Source organism: Ambystoma mexicanum, chromosome 10 (assembly GCF_040938575.1).
Source record: "Ambystoma mexicanum isolate Mex_15411 chromosome 10, UKY_AmexF1_1, whole genome shotgun sequence".
In the NCBI taxonomy this organism is placed as follows: Eukaryota; Metazoa; Chordata; class Amphibia; order Caudata; family Ambystomatidae; genus Ambystoma; species Ambystoma mexicanum.
The window spans coordinates 630,876,678-630,884,556 of NC_090932.1; positions in this window are offsets into that span (position 1 = coordinate 630,876,678).

Below are 7,879 nucleotides of genomic sequence, written 5' to 3' on the forward strand. Positions count from 1 at the left end.
TGTCCTTATGGGACACTCGATGTGACACCCATAAATCTGCGGCAATGGCCAGCTTCTTAGGATCTATCTCCTTCGAATCGGCCAAATGCTGCTTAAGCTCCGGGGAAGAAGATGCAAAAATATGTTCCAGCATGACAAGACTTATCATGCTTTCAAAGGTAGAAACCTTATAACCTTCGACCCAGCCAGTCAAGTTTTTTAAGGATTCGGTTACATAAGTTACCCAAGTACCAACTTCTTTCTTCTTATACTCTCGAGATCGTTTTAAATATTGGGCAGGAGTCTTTCCAAACTTTAAAATGAGAGTTTGCTTTAACATTGCGAAATCGCTCGCTCAGCCTTCGACATCTCCATAATGGCACTACAGCCAGAATGGGGAAGTCTGCTGAGTAACCAGGCAATCTTATCAGCATTGTTGTCATGATGCCTACCTCCAAGGAGCCAGACAGGGCCCGGCACCCTCAGAGGCAGGCAACACGTATACTAGGGAAGTCCCAGCCACCCCAGATAGGGGCTCTTTGGACTCAGTCCTGGCGCCGTTGGCGTCAGGCTCATAAGGGATAACAGTCCTGGCACCATCGGTGCCAGGCTCATACAAGATATGGAAGGAATAGTGTTTGGTGCAAACTTACCTGGCAGACCATGCTGCAATTTCCTTACCTGTTAGATCATTCTACAACTTCCAGATGAAAAAGGAACTACTTAACCACACGGGTGTGGCTGGTGGCAGGATACAAACCTTCAGTGGAAGGATACATACCTGGGACTACTTGAAAGGCTATTTAAGCCACGCCCAGACAGCAAACCACGCTTCGCGTTGTTCTGCTCATAGAAGCTGGACGCTCACCGTGCCTGCTTCAGTCCTCGACCACGCCTGCCAGCATCCTGGAAACACCTAAGGAGAGAAAAGGGAAGAAGAAACAGGTGAAAACAAACCTTACCTGTTAAAGCTGCATTCCGGATTCAGCGCGCCAACGTTCCTGCAAAAAGACATAATTTTAAATACTCACCGCGTCGCATACATCTCAGCGCACTTCTCTTACCTGCACGTGGCGCCTTCGGCTCTGCGACGCCCATCCGGATCTCCTGCAGCATTCCAGCACCTACGGGGAGACGAAGAGAAGAAAGCAAGGTGAGAAGGGGAAAATAACCAAGAAGCACTTACCCGCTAAGCTAATTCTTCTTACCTTTGGGTCGATGCCATTCCTTGGGCATTTCAGCACCCCGGCCCCTATGGGGAAAAAGCAAACATCACATTAGTGAATGCAAGAACCGCAGCAAACAAACTATTTTAAAACTTACCTGCTTACAGGTCGGACTCAGCTTCTGCTTCGTACCGGCTCCATTTCTTCGGCATTCTCGAACTCCGGCCCCTAAGGAAAAAGAGACAGGAAAAGACAGTAGTGGGCCTACACCAAAACTCACCTGAAATCAGGTTTTCGACGGAAACCGCCCTCAGCCCGGAGTCTTCCATTACCTGCAAAAGAGAAGAGGAACAGTTTAGACTCAAGCTTGCCATAAACATTTACGGTACTTACCGGAACAGACAAGCAAACTCGAACTTACTATCCAGTGACGTAACTGGACCCCAACACGCCCCTGAATCAGAATCAGGATGGAGAGCTCGCCTTTTCAATCCCTAAGGTGAGTCTCCACAAGGAATTACAGAAGGGTTCCAAGGAGGGTGAGAAGGGGAACGGGAGATCAACACAAAACCTGCAGAGTATTAACCCTTCCATTTCGCTCACAGAAGGGTATTCATCCAAGCCAGACAAGCCGGATTTGGGAACCCAGCCCACTCCATCTTCAGGGTGCTGAACATCTCCTTCGAAGAGGCCACTGCCGTCCAGACCACGCCCGCGCCTCCGTGGGAACCAGGTGAGCGTTACAGAACGCGAAGCCTACCCACAATTACCCACCCAGGCGCCATGGAGACTTCCGAAACAGACCAACTGGCCCAACTATTGGGGGAATTACGGGCGGAAGTTCACGCCGCCCGCCAAGAAACCAACATTCTTCGAAGAGAACTGATCTTGTCCAAAGAACGAACCGATGACCTGGCTAAACAGCTTTTGCAGAATCAGGCTGGACAAACGCCATTACCTGCTTCCGGGAGAGAGTCCACTCCTATGGCTTCCACTAACCCGGTGCAAATTAACCTGCCGGGAAACATGCCTTTGGCCCCACCTGAACGTTTTGCGGGGGACCCCAAGAAATACGCTGTTTTCATGAACCAATGTTGTTTACACTTTTTATGTAGACCTGGGGCCTTCCCTAATGACCAAACTAGGGTGGCTTTTGTTTTATCGTATCGCAGCGGCTGTGCAGCCGATTGGTCTATTCCGTTGGTAAATCAAGACGATCCTATCCTTCGTGACTTTCAATGCTTCCACGCTAGTATGGAGAGATTATTTGCCCGGCACGCCCAGGGTGAGGCCTTGGATAACGAACTTCTGTCTTTGCGTCAAGGGAACCAAGTCCTCCTATCTTATATCGCCACATTTAACAGACTGATTGTGGAAACTGGGTGGCCTGGGAATAAAAGAATCACCTTGTTTCATCGAGGACTTCGTGGAGAGCTAAAAGATGTTCTGGCTCAAATTGTGAATCCATCCCAACTCTGTGAGGAATACATTGATTTAGTGATCCAACTTGATCATAGACTCCAGAATAGAAAGACTGATCGGACTAGATTTGAAACTCGGGCTTTGGTAAAAACCCACTCAAACCCCAAGAGTACCGACACTTCGGAGCCAATGCAAATTGGGGGAGTAAAAGGACCCCTAACGCAGAAAGAACGAGAAAGAAGACGGCAAAACCAGTTATGTCTCTATTGCGGAGAGTCTGGACACTTTCTACGAAATTGCCCGGTAAAACCACCCAAGAAGTTGGTTGGAGCCACAGACCAAAACCTTCCAAAATCTGATTCGGGAAACGATCAAGCCCGACAAGCGTAGAGGTCCTCTTGCCGAGCCTGAAGACAAACTCTTTGACCTCGCATTTCATCATGCCAATGACCCTGGTGGATCCAAAGCAGCCTCAACGATTACATGGCATAAAGGCCTATCTCGACAGTGGGGCTATTGGGAACTATGTTGATCTTGAATTGGCTTCCAGGATTGGTCTCCCTCTCCGACCAAAAATCACCAAAGATGTCATTACCAAGGTTGATGGGACCGAAATTGCCTCTGGGCCGGTAACACATTCTACCACAGAAATGACACTGGTTGGCCAAGATGGTCATAGGGAAACCATAGTGTTCGACGTAATCAAGGCTCCACAATTTCAGGTAATCTTGGGGATCCCTTGGTTAGAAGCACATAATCCTCGAATTGACTGGCGAGCAAAGAGTATCACCTTTCCTAACTGCAGACAAACTTGTTATTCCGTAAATCCACAAGTGGGTCTAGCCTCAGTAACCTCTGTGTCAGCACAACTACCACTTGAGTATCAGGACTTTCACGACGTTTTTCAAAAAGAACAGGCCAACACCTTACCACCTCACCGGCCATACGATTGTCAAATTGATCTGGTACCCAATGCTCAACCGCCTTGTAGTAGGATTTATGCCCTTACCGAACCAGAGAATCTTCATTTACGCCAGTATTTGGATCAGTATCTTGCCAATGGGTTTATTCGCCCGTCAAAGTCACCGGCTTCTTCAGCTTTGTTTTTCATGCCGAAAAAGGAAGGCGACCTTAGAACATGTATTGACTATCGCGCCTTAAATCAGATAACGGTCAAGAATCGTTACCCCCTGCCTCTGATCCCTGAACTCCTCGACCAGGTGAAAGATGCCTGCATCTTTACCAAGCTGGATTTAAGAGGGGATTACCATCTGGTGCGCGTCAGAGAAGGCGATGAATGGAAAACGGCCTTCCGCACCAAATACGGACTCTTTGAATACCAAGTGATGCCCTTCGGGTTGTGCAACGCATCAGCTGCCTTCCAGTATTTTATGAATGACATCTTTCGAGAACTCATAGATGTTTGTGTCATCATATATATTGACGACATCCTAGTGTACTCTTCCTCGGAATCTGATCACCAAAAACATGTTAAGGCCGTCCTGGAGAAAATACGCCAGCACAAACTATTTGCAAAGCTCGAAAAGTGCATTTTTCACGTCACGGAGGTTGAGTTTCTTGGTTTCGTCCTAACGCCAAAGGGAGTTCGAATGGACTCACGGAAAGTGGACGCGATCCTCAAATGGCCATCCCCTAGTTCTGTGAAAGGGGTTCAGAGCATGCTTGGTTTTGCCAATTTCTATCGAAGGTTTATCCCTGAGTTTTCTCGAGTGGTTCAACCCATCACAGCCCTCTTACGGAAAAACAAACACTTCGAATGGACTACGGAAGCAGAACAAGCATTTCAGGAACTAAAAACTAAATTCACCTTCCCACCTGTGTTAAAACATCCCCGTCCAGATCTCCCTTACGTTGTGGAAACTGATGCATCTAGTTTAGCCATGGGAGCGGTTCTATCACAGAGGGACCCAGTCTTGAACCAACTGCATCCTGTGGCCTTTTGGTCCAGAAAATTCTCAGCTCCAGAAGTTAACTACGCAATCACAGATAAAGAACTATTAGCTATCAAGTCAGCTTTCAAGGCTTGGCGTCATTACCTTCTCGGCGCAAGACATACTGTTACCGTAATTACAGACCACAGGAATTTGCAATACTTAAAAACGGCCAAAGCTCAATCCTCACGCCAACTGCGTTGGGCCCTGTTCTTTGCAGAATTTGACTTTGTGATCACCTATCGCCCCGGCTGCAAGAATGGCAAGGCGGACGCACTATCTCGAATAGGAATGGGCGATTCTACCCCAACTCTAGATCCAGTTCCGATTATTCCCAAACAGAGAATTTTGGGGGTGATCTCCTCTCAAACTCTAGAGGATATTCAAACTAGAGTTAAATTGCTTTTCGACGCTGCAGCCTTGCAAGAATGGAGCCTGAAAGATCCCAGATTTTCAATTAATAATGATTTACCTTATTTCCAGGGGCAACTGTTCTTGCCTCAAAAGGATTTGAAAGATCTCGTTATTGCCCATCATCATGAGACACTAATGGAAGGACACCCGGGCATCGCTAAGACTGAAGAAAAAATTAAAAGGCATTTCTGGTGGCCCTCCTGGCGAAAGGATATAAAATCTTTCGTGATGACATGCGCAGTGTGCGCCCAAAATAAAAGTCAAAAGCAAAAACCAGCCGGTCCGTTACGAACTCTGGACATCCCACCGGCACCTTGGCACACTTTATCGCTGGATTGTATAACTGACCTACCTCCTTGTCATGGATTTAATACTATACTGGTAATTGTAGACCTCTTCTCCAAGATGGCCCATTTTATTCCCTTGAAAGGGCTGCCTTCAGCCTCCACCCTAGCCAAGGAATTTCTTGAGAACGTTGTTCGTCTAGATGGTTTTCCATCCATATTAATCTCTGATCGGGGAAGCCAGTTTATTTCTCGGTTCTGGAAGAGATGTTGCCAAATGGCACAAGTTGATGTGCGTTTATCTACCAGCCACCATCCTCAGACCGACGGCCAAACCGAGAGAACAAACCAGACTTTGGAACAGTACTTACGGTGCATGTTGCATCAATCAGAATATAATTGGAAAGACATTTTATGGATTGCTGAATACGCGTATAACAATTCTGTGCATTCAGGAATTGCCCAGACTCTTTTTTATACCTTATTTGGCCACCATCCCAGAACTTCGGATCTTGAACCACCTCAAGACCTTGAAATGCCCGCCGTGGATAACTTACATGCCACCATAACCCGAGCCTTCAGAGAAGCCAAGACTCATTTACAGCAGGCCAAGGACAAATATAAGGAAAATGCTGACTTACATCGGAGCGAAGTACCTCCTTACCAAGTTGGAGAACAAGTGTGGCTGGCGACTAGACATCTACCACTTAAAGGCCCGCAAACTTTTAACCCAAGATATATAGGGCCTTATCCAATCAAGGCTGTAATCAACCCGGTAGCCTTCAAACTCGATCTGCCCCCCAACATGCAAATCCATCCGGTTTTCCACGTATCACTGTTGAAACCTGTACAACCCGGAACCAGGCTACTCAAGCCACCAGAACCAATCCCAGTAGATGGGGAACTGGAATTCGAAGTTAAAGACATATTAGATTCTAAGATGTCCAAGTCAAAGGTTTTTTACCTAATTGATTGGAAAGGATATGGACCTCAGGAGAGATCTTGGGAACCAAGCGATCATATACATGCACCTCGTCTAATACAAAAATTTCATTGTAAGTTTCCACACAAACCAAAGCCTCCGGACAGTACATCCTTGGGAGGGGCGTTGGGGGGAGGTACTGTCATGATGCCTACCTCCAAGGAGCCTGACAGGGCCCGGCACCCGCAGAGGCAGGCAACATGTATACTAGGGAAGTCCCAGCCACCCCAGATAGGGGCTCTTTGGACTCAGTCCTGGCGCCATTGGCGTCAGGCTCATAAGGGATAACAGTCCTGCCACCATCGGCGCCAGGCTCATACAAGATATGGAAGGAATAGTGTTTGGTGCAAACTTACCTGGCAGACCATGCTGCAATTTCCTTACCTGGCAGATCATTCTACAACTTCCAGATGAAAAAGGAACTACTTAACCACACGGGTGTGGCTGGTGGCAGGATACATACCTTCAGTGGAAGGATACATACCTGGGACTACTTGAAAGGCTATTTAAGCCACGCCCAGACAGCAAACCACGCTTCGCGTTGTTCTGCTCATAGAAGCTGGACGCTCACCGTGCCTGCTCCTGCTCCAGTCCTCGACCACGCCTGCCAGCATCCTGGAAACACCTAAGGAGAGAAAAGGGAAGAAGAAACAGGTGAAAACAAACCTTACCTGTTAAAGCTGCATTCCGGATTCAGCGCGCCAACGTTCCTGCAAAAAGACATAATTTTAAATACTCACCGCGTCGCATACATCTCGGCGCACTTCTCTTACCCACACGTGGCGCCTTCGGCTCTGCGACGCCCATCCGGATCTCCTGCAGCATTCCAGCACCTACGGGGAGACGAAGAGAAGAAAGCAAGGTGAGAAGGGGAAAATAACCAAGAAGATTTTACCCGCCAAGCTAATTCTTCTTACCTTCGGGTCGATGCCATTCCTTGGGCATTTCAGCACCCCGGCCCCTATGGGGAAAAGCAAACATCACATTAGTGAATGCAAGAACCGCAGCAAACTAACTATTTTAAAACTTACCTGCTTACAGGTCGGACTCAGCTTCTGCTTCGTACCGGCTCCATTTCTTCGGCATTCTCGAACTCCGGCCCCTAAGGAAAAAGAGACAGGAAAAGACAGTAGTGGGCCTACACCAAAACTCACCTGAAATCAGGTTTTCGACGGAAACCGCCCTCAGCCCAGAGTCTTCCATTACCTGCAAAAGAGAAGAGGAACAGTTTAGACTCAAGCTTGCCATAAACATTTACGGTACTTACCGGAACAGACAAGCAAACTCGAACTTACTATCCAGTGACGTAACTGGATCCCAACGCGCCCCTGCATCAGAAGCAGGATAGAGAGCTCGTCTTTTCAATCCTTAAGGTGAGTCTCCACAGGGAATTACAGAAGGGTTGCAAGGAGGGTGAGAAGGGGAACGGGAGATCAACACAAAACCCGCAGAGTATTAACCCTTCCTTTTCGCTCACAGAAGGGTATTCATCCGAGCCAGACAAGCCGGATTTCGAAACCCAGCCCACTCCATCTTCAGGGTGCTGAACATCTCCTTCGAAGAGGCCACTGCCGTCCAGACCACACCCGCGCCTCCGTGGGAACCAGGTGAGCGTTACAATTGTCAACTTGTTGAACTTCGCATTAATACTCAAATGTATTCAGCCAGTCCATAATGTCA